The sequence below is a fragment of the Grammomys surdaster genome, unplaced genomic scaffold (genome assembly GCF_004785775.1).
Source record: "Grammomys surdaster isolate TR1022 unplaced genomic scaffold, NIH_TR_1.0 126236, whole genome shotgun sequence".
Taxonomy (NCBI): domain Eukaryota; kingdom Metazoa; phylum Chordata; class Mammalia; order Rodentia; family Muridae; genus Grammomys; species Grammomys surdaster.
This window is the reverse complement of record NW_021621037.1, coordinates 1-12,962: the sequence shown is the minus strand read 5'-3', so window position 1 is coordinate 12,962 and position 12,962 is coordinate 1. Positions and strand designations below refer to the sequence as shown.

General features: G+C 41.1%; 1 long non-coding RNA gene across 1 annotated transcript in view; it reads left to right on the top strand.

Moving 5' to 3' along the window:
- Nucleotides 1-10,798, top strand: part of LOC114613550 — an 11,481-nt gene extending 683 nt beyond the window's left edge. Inside the window, exons 2-3 of the long non-coding RNA XR_003710196.1 lie at nucleotides 9,363-9,579; nucleotides 10,056-10,798. This is a non-coding gene — a long non-coding RNA (uncharacterized LOC114613550). The remainder of the gene's footprint in view (nucleotides 1-9,362; nucleotides 9,580-10,055) is intronic.
- The last annotated feature ends 2,164 nt before the right edge of the window (nucleotides 10,799-12,962 follow it).

Sequence of the window (12,962 nt, the reverse complement as noted above, 5' to 3'; positions counted from 1 at the left end):
GAGAGAGAGAGAGAGAGAGAGAGAGAGAGAGAGAGAGAGAGAGAGAGGCTCAGAGACAGACAGGGCTTGGCATGAGCTTTTGAAACCCTAACCACACCTACAGTGACACACCTCCTCCAGCAAGGCCATATCTCCTTGTGCTTTCTAGAGAATTTCCATGAAGTAGGTACCAAGCATTCAAGTAAACAAACTGTTAAGGACTATTTTTATTCAAACCGCCCCATTTACATTATAGGATATTTTTAATTTCTCAAGGGATGATCACTCAATTATGAGCCTTACTCTGAGAGACTGGAGTCCTACAGAAAGTTCCTAGCAATGCCTTTGTCTAGAGACAGACCCCTATATCATCTTACAGCAATCTCAGAATTTCTCGTCTAACACTGAGATTTTGGTGCATTTGAAATTTTTAAGGAGGGTGAAAGATAAAGATTAAATTTCATTTTTCTATGTAGGCCCAGTTTTCCAAGCACAGTTTCTTGTTTTCTCTGATGTGTCTTTTAGGTCACTCTGTAGAAAACTCAAAAAGCTATAGGTGTGTGAACTTCCATTCGAGTGGGCCATCCATTCTGGTTCCTTGTACTTCGAATCTAATTTTGTCACAGTACCATGTTTTATTTCATGTGGCATAACTTGAACTCAGACACTGAGTTATCTTCAACAGTGTTCTTATTTTGGGGAACTGCTTTGGATAGCCATGTCTTTTGTGCTTCAACGTGAATTTTAAAATTGTTTTATCATTCTGTCATGAATAAAAATTGGCATCTAATAGATATTACATTTAGTTTATAGATTAATTTGATAGAATGGTCATTTTCATAATATTAATCTTACTCATCTGTGGTCGTGGGAGATCTTTGTACCCTCTAGTGTCATCTTCAATTTCTTCAGTCTTTTAACTTTCAGTTTAGATGTCTTTTATGTACATCTTTAGGTTTACTCCAAAATATCATTTGCTTTTTTAGGCTGCTGTGAATGCCATTGTTTCCTTCATTTCTTTCTCAGGGTATATTTGTCATTGTTAAATATACTGGCTAGTTTATCATCAACTTAACATAAGCTAGAACCAATTGGGAATAGAGACCCTCAACTGAGAAAATGCCTCCATAAAGGTGGCCTATAGGCAACTTTATTGGACTGTTTCCTGATTAATTATTGATAAGAGTGGGTCCAGTCCACTGTGGGAGTTGCAACCCTAGGCATGGTTCTGAGTTGTATAAGAAAGTAGGTTCCAGGAGGAGCATGCCAGTAAGCAATGTTTCTCCGTAGCTTATACTACACTTTCTGCCTCCACATTTCTGCCTGTGTTTAGAAAATAGTCTTCCTAGTGACATCCAGGCAATTGAATGTTGTTACAGAAGCAGAACCTAAACACTACAAGTTGATTATGAAACCACCTGAGACAAAAACATGGACGCAATGTCAGCACCATGACAAAGTGGATATGACAGGTGATGATCGACACAGGTGATCATGATTATCTTTATGACAAGCAAAGGCATTTTTCCATTCTGAAACAGGCAGTACAGAACCATTTCAGTTAGGATGATTGGTGGTATGTAACCCAATCCTTGAGAAACATGTTTAATCCTATACAGCAATGAACATAATTTTTTCTTTACTATGAAATTGTTTTCAATCCTAAGATATAGGCAGGCTGGTTGATCAATATTATCTAAATGGCTATTTGTTGTCTAGGAGAGATTTGAAAGGATGTGAATTCAGATAGAAAGTGAAGGAGAGAGGATCTTAGAAGAGTTGCAGGAGAGGAAACCATAATCTGGATGTATTGTACTAGAAAATCTATTTTCAATAAAAGAAAAATAGAAAAAGAAAGAAAAATATGTCTGCATTCTTCTTTCCATTTTACATTGTAAGTGAAGCTATATACAAAAATAAAAGATGAATTAACAGGGCAGATGAAATTCTGAGACAGAATGAAATGATGTGTTTTTACCACATTTAAAGTGATTTACAGTGAGATTAGAGGTAAACTGTAGAACAAAATTATGGTGAAAAGTGTGTGAGAAAACTTGAAGATTAAGACCAAATGGTAATTATTAAAGAAATTAGTGCAATTAAGATACTTAACAGCAAAGTACTGAAAGTTTGGAGTGGAGGGTAACACATTGCACTATTAACAACAGAAAAATCAGAGGATAATGTGTGGGAAGTTTCTTCTTTCGTTCAACCATGGAGGCTTTTTGGAAGGAGCTCAGTTTTGGAGAGTAAAGGACTTTACTTGTTGAGACAGCAAACCTCCTGGTCACCTCAGTCATGGAACTGAGGAAGCTCTGTATCTATAATGATGTGCTGTGCGTATATCTGTACATCACTCACAAAGAGTTGATACTATTTCCTCTTGGTTTGACAACACCGGTCTGGAGACCCAGAGGATTACTTCCTCCACAGTTTCAGAAGTTATATGATTCAGGGAGCTTTACCATAATCAGTTACTCATCTGAAGAAACATTTCCTAATATACTGTGAGATCTACTAACTTAAAAGTGAGCATCTACCTGTAGGGGACATTTCTGATGCTAAAGTCCTGTCCTCAATTGTTTCTTGATCTGTCAGTAAACAAAGCCATGGGCTCATTGCTGGGCAGAAGGTCCAGGTCCCTGGAGGAAAAGTGGAGAAATGGTAGTGGAGCATGCTTTAGAGAGAGAAGTACAATGCAGCGATGTGAAGTATCAACAAAGTGGCCACACAGTCTGCTTCTATAGGTAGGTGGTCAGGGGTATATAGCAGGTGAAAGATGTGACTGACTGAGATGCTCACATTAAGGGCAGGCAGGAGAGGTGGAGATAAGAAATTGATGAGGACATCCTTTTCCAGGCAGGAGATAGCACAACCTCAAGAAGACAAACAGTAAAAGAACAATACTCTGTGTGTGTGTGTGTGTGTGTGTGTGTGTGTGTGTTGTTTTAGCCTCAGATTTAAGGAACCTAGGAGAGAAATGGTAGCACAGTCACTTTCCAGAGTAAAGACAGAAGGTAGAGCAAAGATACAGGCAACATCTATCATCCCTCATCCTTGCTAGTCTTGAACTGAAATATTCACCATCACAGTCCTGTCCTCTGTTGCAGGCTACATCCCCCTGGGCTCCTCTGAAATTTACTCTAAACACTGTTTGGATGGCATTTCAACATGATTTATTTACCACCTCCACCCCTAGGAGAGTTCTCAATTCTGCAAGTCATCTGATAAAGCCTAATCTGCATTGTCATGCAGGATGAGACATGAGAGATCTGCTCCAACCCTGACAATAAGAGATCCTGAGGCAGGATCAGGAACCCACTATAATGCCCTACATGGAAGCCTCAAAGTTTAAACACTGAGCATTCCCCACTCCAAGTATGTGATCCTACAGGTCTCAAGAAACTTCTCTCTTTGATTGGGGTCATCCAGTGCAACTAATACACCACACAAGGAAGGACAAAAGTCCAGGCAGGGACTGGTAGATGGCTTAGGCATTTGAGAATTTGTATCTCAGAGGACATAAAGAAGGATTAACAATCCCCTGTCACTTAAGTTCCAGGTGGAATCCACTGGCCTCTTCTGGCCTCTGGGACTTGCATTCATGTAGCACACAAATCTACAGCAGGAAAAACACCCTTACATATAAAAGAAATAATTAGAAAACAGAAAAAAACGCCTCACATAATTCTTTTAAAAAACTGTCAAATACATTGTCGATTCCATGAGCAAAAGAAATCATCATTATCATTAGAACAACAACAGGAACAAAACAAAAGAGAAAACTAAGCAAAAAACAAAGAACAACAACAAAAAATCCAACAAAACAAAAAAACAAATAACCAACATCTCCCAAAATGTCTTGGAATCCATTATCTCTGTTGTGCATTTATAAGTGAGGTTATATTTCAAGAAAACAAGAGGCATAGAGCGCTGTATTTACTGATTTCTTTTATACTCCTTTATTGAATATTTTTATTTCTTGGCACATATTTGAGAAATACACCTGTGTTCCTACTTTGTTCAACTTGATCATTCACATAGTAGTACATTTTAACATAGTTAAATTCATGACCACAAAGATACAGCAGGGATACTTTTTTCATCATGAAATGGGGATCCACTCGTTGTGACTCACTATCCACATCAAAAGCCCAATTCTCTGTGTCACATTGTCTTACTGGGTACCAATAATGAAGTCTAAGCCAAATGCTACTTGAAGAGCCCCATTCCTGCCTGATACTTTAGTGTTACAAGACTGTGAACCACACATGAATACAGGAGGTTCTTATGAGGAAAAAATTAGTGGTTATGTTTTCATTCATATGAATACATTAAATTCATTCAATACCATGTTAAAGTAGGGAAGTCAAAGAATATAGTATATAAATTTAACAAAACAAAAAATTAATTACAGTAACAAAAATAATAAACAAATAACAAAACTTCAAATGTAAACAAAGAAACCATATACTGAAATAATCAAAATTATAACAAAATCCAAAACACAATTACTAACTTAAGAAACATTCTTTAGCTGCAGATTTTGCAGGCCAGACCTACAGCCTGTTGCTGGCCTTGGAAATATAGTGCAAAGGCAGTCAATGCTGGTAGTAATCTCTTCAAGGTGAATGAGTACATGCCTCATTGTGGTGTGGTTTTGAGATGGGAAAGTCCTCCCAAAGCAAAGCATGAAATATATTAGTGGTGGTATCTGAAAATCCTTAAAATTCCCTTGACTGAACCTCATGAATATATCTTTGATGACACATCAGGACAAGCAAAAATTTACATTCTCAGGCTCCTCATGAATTTTTAGCAGATCTTGATGTCCCTCAGCATGTGACTGAAGCCTTCCAAACATTCACTCTGCCTGGACCAGAGGCTAGACACAATGAAGGCCTTGTGACATATATGAACCGAAAGAACGGAAGAAAATGCAGTCCAAGATTGCCAAGGTTATATGGATGAGATGCAATGGTTGTTCACTTGCTTTGCACACTGAGTGATCTTGGTGAAGAGTTGTGTCTGAGGGAGATCTTGGCCTGGTCTGTGCCCTCTTTGAGCTTTTGGTGGAGTATTTCAGACCTAGATGAGGAAGAGACAAAGGCCTGGTGAGGACCTGCCAAGTCAGCTATCCAGCAAACACCAGCTTTATTGAGCAGGAGAATCCAGTATGACCATTCAGCTAAGGTCATTCCCTGTATCCCCAAAGAAGAAGGTTCAGAGAGCACCTGCACCTGCAATTTTTTCTCAGATTTAAAAAATAGCTTGCAAGGGAACTATGAACTACCCACTGTACTGGAGTTAAAATAAAACACCACATTTCTCCAATGGTCCATATATATTATATTGAAAAATAGCTGTGTAGCAATGTATATATCGAACATTTTAAGAAGTGTTCTAGGGAAACTAGATTTCATTGAAGTGAAGGGTCTTAGTGTATCTGAATTGTTGGAACCTGCCTTGGTTCTTACTTATGAACCCCTCCATATGGGAATCCCCAGAAAAACTATCTGCCAGGAACCATGCCCACTGGAGACATACTATAGTCAGCAACATGCAAATCTTCTGAAGGGTAAGCAATGAACGCTAACAGAAACATTCATCTAGGTAAAACGATGCCCCTGCAATGTTTATAGCTACTGTAGTATTATTTGTGGGGTGACTTAAGGAAAAATAGGCTCAAATCATACCACAGAGCTTAGAAGGGAAGACAGAATACAACACAATTGAAAGAAACATGAGGGATCACAAATGTTTCATGGAAAGGAGTTCTTTTAAACTGGATCAGAACAATATTCTTAGGTACTCCTAGTTGACTTAGGCAGAGTCATGTGGAAGGACAGAGACCCAAAAATACAGTTATACTGGTATAGGAAATCTCCTTGGCTTCTGCCATCCTGTGCTAGTACCTCATCTCAGTGACAGCAACACGATGCTGCATCATTTCAGCCAATCTATGGACACACACACACACAATCATACAGAGACAGACACACACATTCCTGAACACACAGAAGCACATGTTCACACATACAAGTGTAGTTCATTGCAGAAACATTTTTATCTTCCCAGTTAATGATAATATAAGAGATCACCCAGGATACTATAAAGCCATAAGAAATAAACCCTTGAATTGAGAAAAAGCCTGGAGAGACAGCTAATCCATTAGGAGCACTGACTTGTGTTCTAAAAGTCCTGAGTTCAATTCCCAACAACTGCATGCTAGCTTACAAACCATCTTTAGTGAAATCAGTTGTCCTCTTCTGGTGTGTCTGAAGAGAGAAACAGTGTACTCACATACATAAACTGAATAAATTTTTTAAAAAGGTAAAAGAAAATAACCCTGAATGGGATAAGATCATAGTAGGCATAGCCTAATCATAGCTCAGTCAAAAAGTGCTTTCCCTTATTAAACAATAGATGGAAATATGGGGTCTTGGCATGATAGATAAGTCTTCTTAGCAAGTTCCAAAAGCTGTGCCCAGTAGGCTTGGTTCCCAAGAAAGGCCCATGGGATCCGGGTGGACAAGCCTGTTACTGCCTCTTGCTCACTGTTTCTCAGGGGCTCCAAAGTTAGCAGCATCTTCCAATAGGCCCTCCACTTTCCACAGCTTGTGTGGCTTTGTAACCAAAGCTTTGAGGCTAGGCAACCAGGAAATCTCTATAAGCAGGATGCAATGTGAGACTTTCCTCCATGTAAGGAGATTCTGTCAGGGATATTTTGAGGAAAATAAGTCTGGCTACTTCAAGACAAAATGGTGGCATGTATTATCACCCTAGGCAAAAGTCCATGGAAGGGCTGGACCTACAGTATACTTGTTCACTCCTTGACTGAAAGACATCTGTATAGTTTCTACTTCAGGGCAGTTCTGTGAAGTACCACTACAACCGTGATTTGCCCTAATTTTTCTGTGGAAACCTACTTCCTGTTCTGGAGTCACTGGGTAAACAGGGACGACAGTTTAACTTTCTGAAAAGTTGTACATGGCTTCTCAGAGGCTTACCCCATTTTACACCATCAGCAAAATGTAAAGTTTCTCGTTTTCACCAACCCTCCTTGAGGATGATTTTAACTCAAAGCAAATCATTTTTGAATGACAGACTTTAAAGAGTGCTACAGACAGAACACAGGGTGAGTGCTTTAGACTATCAGGACCCTAAAGGGGTGTCTGTGCCAGACCTGGTCTAGCACCTCACCATAGGTATAGGCCTCCTGCTAGATGCAGATGCAACACCAAGCAACTCAGTCTCTCAAATAGTAATACCCAGGACAAACTCCAAGGCCAAGGATAACTGAGACAAACTAAGGCAGAGTTAGAAAGAAAATGGTAAGGGGTAATTAGAAAGGCAAACTAGGATGCTGAGAAGATGCAACGATCCTCCTGCGGGCAGTCACTATCCACCAAGAGCAGAGAAGGGACACAGACCCTTAGCCAGCCTTGTTGACTCTCAGGCACATGGATATGACACAGCAGCCTTCTACTCACCTCCATGTACAACAGTGTTTTGTTTTCCTAAAAATGATTTCATTATGGGTTCACAGTTTTCTCTCTATATACAGTTTCAATAGTGATAAATAGTTTTCCTCTACCAATGGCTGACAATCTGACTTCACAGCATTATCTGTCTCCTTTTGTTCTATTGAGCTAGGTAGAGCAGCATGATGACAGGTTGCTGTGTTTGATGTTTCCTTAGCCTTAGCAGGTGGAGGAGATGGAGAGGCATGAGCAGAAGTGGTTAGGAAGCTCATTTCTGGCCTGGGTGCCTGTTCCCCTGACCCCAGGGTTTGAGTTGCTGCTGCAGCTACTTCTGCCCTAGGGCTAAGTTCGGACACAGACATGTAGCTTTGGGAAGAAGTTTGGTCTCTGGAGACACTGGATTCAGAGGAGCAGCAGATGTCCACTCATGAGAAGCCAGGTGAGGTGACCTTGGTAGTCACTCTAACACACCCACCACATGCACAACAGGTCATGAACCATCCTTTCTGTGAATCTTGGGTGTCTGGACTCCTACCCCTTTCCCTCTAAGAGCCTCACACTCAGACCTTAGAATAGAGAGGCTGGTATTCAAGTCCCTAAAGTTCTTTTGGACAGGACTACCTTGGAGCCACCTTTTGTCTCATGAGTGCAGCTAGCAGTTGTTGAGCACCACTTTCTGACCCATATCCTGCTCTGGTTCCAAGAGTACCATGTCTGATTCTCAGTTGTTCCTCACATGGGTGTGCCTCCAAACCCAGGTTTAGGAAACTTTAGGTAAGGAGAGAGAGAGGGACTGGGAAGGGGATTCTGAAGTCACATGGTAAGATTTGGAAAGGGTGGGTTGGGCTAAATATGAGATTATTCACATGTAAGTGTTGGCAACATAGGTTCTGTTGGTTTGTAAAGTGTTATTGGATTGAAAAACTCACTTGTGGGTTACATGGAGCCTAGGTTTCTTGGGTAAGACCCATCCTGGCACACCAGTACCCTCCTCACTTTTCTGCCGATTTCAGCCAAATGACAAGAAAGCTCATGACAACGCTCAGTGGCCCAAGTTGTGTGCCTGACAACTGCCAAATATAGCATTGACTTCTTCCATGATAATGAATTGTTTTCTTACAGAAGCAACAACAAAACCCAAAACAATGAAATATGTAAAAATGTTCTTCCTCTCTATGAGTAATTAAACCTTGTAAAAATTATCAGCGACCTAATAATTTCAGGAGCTCTAGATGGAAGGTGACAGAACATTCAAAGGTGATGATCAGACAGTTTAACCAATACAGGAAGGTTCAGACTCAGTGAGAGACCTGGGCTATGTTGCAGAAAGACTTATCAAAATCATATGTAATTAAGTGGCCTCTCAGCACACCCATCAGTATACATATTGGCACAGACATGCATATGCCCCTCCACACACACACACCAGAAATCATAAGTGAGCAGGAAACAATAAGGAGACATCAATGCTGGAGGAATCATTGAATGTAGAAAAGCTGATGTTTCAAGTGTGACCCAGGATTCTGCTCTCCATCCCTTGGGAACTAAAAATACTTAGTGAGTAACTTCTTCTGCAGACTAGGTTGAGAGAGTTCTGGAAATTTTTCTCTTGGCGCCTCACATCTCTCAACCCAACCCTCAGCCTACGAGAAGCCTTTCACACATCCCTGTTCATCCAGTAAGCTCCTGAATATAAACTCCAGGAAAGAACCCTAGCAACACTGACAGAAACCAGGACTGACAAGCTGTTCCTCAGGCTCTGTCAGTGTGAATCAAGGTCTAGTCAGTGGGAAGAGACAATTTTGCAATTCAGGGGAAGAGAGAGAGAAAAGATACAAGCCCCCACCCCACTTCTTTTTTTAAAATAATCTTTTTATTGGATATTTTATTATATTTCAGATGTTATCACCGTTCTTCATCCTCCCACCAAGAAATCCTCTATTCCATCCAACCTCCTCCTCTTTCAATGAGGATTTACCCCCACTCACCACCCTGCCCTTGAATTCCCCCAACTGGAGCATCCAGCCTTCATGGGACCAAGGACCTCCTCTCCCACCTATGTCTGACAAGGCCATCCTCCATAACATATGCAGCTGGAACCATGGATCCAAAGCAAGTGAGTTACAGGCCCTGACTATATCACTCAATGTTCTGTGCTACTACATCGGAGGCACCCATATAGAACCCCTCTAGCATAAAGGCATGTAGAGGTGTAATGTGTTTTCAACATATCTTAATGAACTGCAGCTTGGAGCTGAGTAGGAGGGATTGCTTGCCAATCATCCAGTTTCTTGAAAGAGGCTAACTACACAGAAAGTCTTGTAAATGATCACAGAAATGAAAAACTGGGTAAGACATAGGAGAGTGTCTGGACAAGGTAGATGATGGTTATCTGGGCTTGGCTGTGTTTATGGTTAGACATGAGTCCACAAACTGCCCCTGATGCTTCATGCATCCTACCTGCTGCTGCTGCTGTTTGGTATACTTGTCATATATCTTCAAGCTGGCCTCCACACATAGCCTCTTTGTTTTCTTAGGACACTCTTCCAGTGCAATCTGCTCTCTTAGCAGCTACCTGTTCTCGTTCCACAGAATTTTTACTTGATTCTTTGTATGAAGAGACTCTGCCAGGAGCTGACAGTTCCTGATGCTGAATCGCAAAGAAGAAATGGTGATTTGCAGGCAGCATCCATCTTCCTCCCACTTCTCCAAGTACCATCCCTTCTCACCATGGGCCCTGGTCACCAGACAGACGCAGACTACAGACCAGAGCAGCCATAGAACATCACATATAAGAAGATCAAATTGAGAAGAGAGTAACATTCCAGAAGACTCAAAGTACTTCTGAAAACCGTGACACCAACAGGGTCTCATATATCTAGCAGAAGAGTACATAGGCCCCACGATTGTCTATATGTCCAGGTATTAGAAAACCACCTGTAGATAGAGAGAGGGCAAATCTTATCTAGAAGAGGAGATCAGACTCAACAAATATACAATAGTTCTATGTGTCTCATGCAAACCAGATCTATAAATCTGTTTTCAGGGCCCAGAGACTCAAGGTTGACTGATATCTCCATTAAGGTGCACACCTTTTCTATCCAGAGGATACTGAGTTGGGAAGGAGAATGATTCCAGGGCCTCACAGTCCAAGAGGTAAAAAACCTAGAGCCTTTCTTTGAGGGAGGCAAGCTTCCTGTTGAAAGTCAAACAGTATAGAACCAGCCCCTTACTTTGTTTGAAAGTTAATGATTGACAGATATATTCTGTGCCTAGTGCTCGGTTAATGACACTGATAGTCACTCACCAATAAAGTTGATTTTCTTTAGACAGCTCCTTGCACTTGTACAAGGCCTCACTGATCTCCTGAGGAATTTTCTTGAGATCGCTCATTACCTGGTGGTGTTGCATCTCAAGCATCATGTTCTCAAAGTTTGTCCTGTGGGAGGGAATGGCACAAGGAGCATATAATCCTCTGAACTGAGGTTTCAAGCATTACATAAATTCAACTTGACTCATGGACTACCCGAACCCATACATGCCACATCCTGGCTCCTTTCAACTGGGTCCTCTTGGTGCTTATTAAACTTGATAATCTTAGTCTGAGTTCAGTAGAGTTATGGAACTAAAAGAAGGGAGCTGACCTACTTTAGCTCCCAGAGGGGGCTTTAAAAAATAGATTAGGTCTTTAAAAACTGTCCAAGAGCCTGTGTCACAGTCCTGGGTCCAACTTTAATCTGGGATGGCTCTTTTTCTGTTTCTAAATAAGGTTTTCTCTATCCTTGGTTGTATTGCTACCTAAATTCCCAAAGGACATAATCACTATTTACAAGGAAAAGGGTTTATTATAAGTATCAGGAGTTTCCAATGACTATCAGAGGTGAGCACAGAGGTCATGTGTTGTGCTGCTTCAAGTGAGTCTCCATGGCCTCATCACTCTCATTACCTGAAAAGTGAGTCAGGTAAATCCTCAGGCCCCATCACTCTACACAGACTCCCTGGATCTTAAGTGAAACACAGACACACACACGGACACAGACAATCATAATATCAAATAAATACAGTGATGTGGCATTATCTCAGAATATAATGAACAGAAATTGAGAAAAGCATGATGACTTTCAGCAAATCCAGTCACACTGATAGGCAGCATGCAGAACCAGGTCCTTCCAGCTATTGACAGGACTAAATGAACCCAAAGCATCTCTAGGAAATTACAAAAATGATTGTCCATAAAAGGAGAGCAGATAGCATCTCCCACAAAGCAACACCAGTCCAGGCTTCTAAAAATGTATGATGAGAGCTCACCCATTACTACTATTATTTCCAGAGTGGGATTCATTGCAAGGACTCTGATTTACTTTAGTAGGAATCAAAATAGCCTTTGACCCCATCTCTCTCCTATGTGAACTTCAAGGTCTGTGTCTGAAATCCTAACAGCAAAGTGAATTTGGACTTGAGGACAGCCTGGAGTTGTAGCCTCCTATGACATGAGAAATCTGGGACCAACAGAGAGGACCCAAGATAGTCAGCCGAAAACTGGGCATAATGACTACCTGTCATTCAAATCCCTGTTAGTATAATGTGCCAGGATTCCCCGGAGTTCGTCTCTCTCCTTGTTCATCATCTCAAGATCCCTTTTGAGCTTCTCCAACCTCTTCATTCTCTGCTCTTGCTTACTCATGGTGTAGTCTTGGGATGATTCTTTCCCAACGGACCCTTAAGGTAGATAAACACAAGTAAACTTGCAGAGTTTATACAACAAGGAAAGGAGAAACCATGCTTAGTCCTAAACAGAACCCAGAGAAAGAGGGCATTCTAGAGACACAGTGAATTCCTGAAAGATCAAGAAAGCTGTTTTCAGGCTGGTCTCCTCACCTATGTCCCTGCTCCCAACCACCATCACTAGACATACAGCTTAGTCCTTGCTGCAGTCTCACTAACCCTGGAATGCATAAGCTTTCCCAGTCAAGAAGAAATTGAGGGCAGTTTCACCTTATATCTGACAATGTAGTCCATACTGCTTAGCTGAAAATATATTGAACAGAAACACAAGAACCAAATATCTCCCGCAAGCCACCACCTATCCATGCTTCTTAACTGCATGGAGAGAGATCACACACTACTACATATACCTCAGACTGTGATTCAGCCCACAACATGTGTGTTCAAGACCAAAATATCTGAGATCTGATACATGACAGGGGAATATCCCTCTCTGTTCTTGGCATCACATATTCATGTAAGCTAAAAGAATCTATTGAGGATGAAATCCTTCAGCACTCTATCTTGAGAGCAAGATTTTGTTATTCTCACAGAACTTCCTCCTGGCATCCTTTGCCACTAAGCAGGAAATTCAGATCTCTCATCCAAGCAACTGCAGGCTTGTCAATTCCTGGATCTCTGCCAAACTAATCATCAGAAATTCTTTACTCTGGGTCTGCCATTGAGCAATGTGGAGGCTCCAGATGATAAGCACTTCTCCTGTAAGGACCTGCT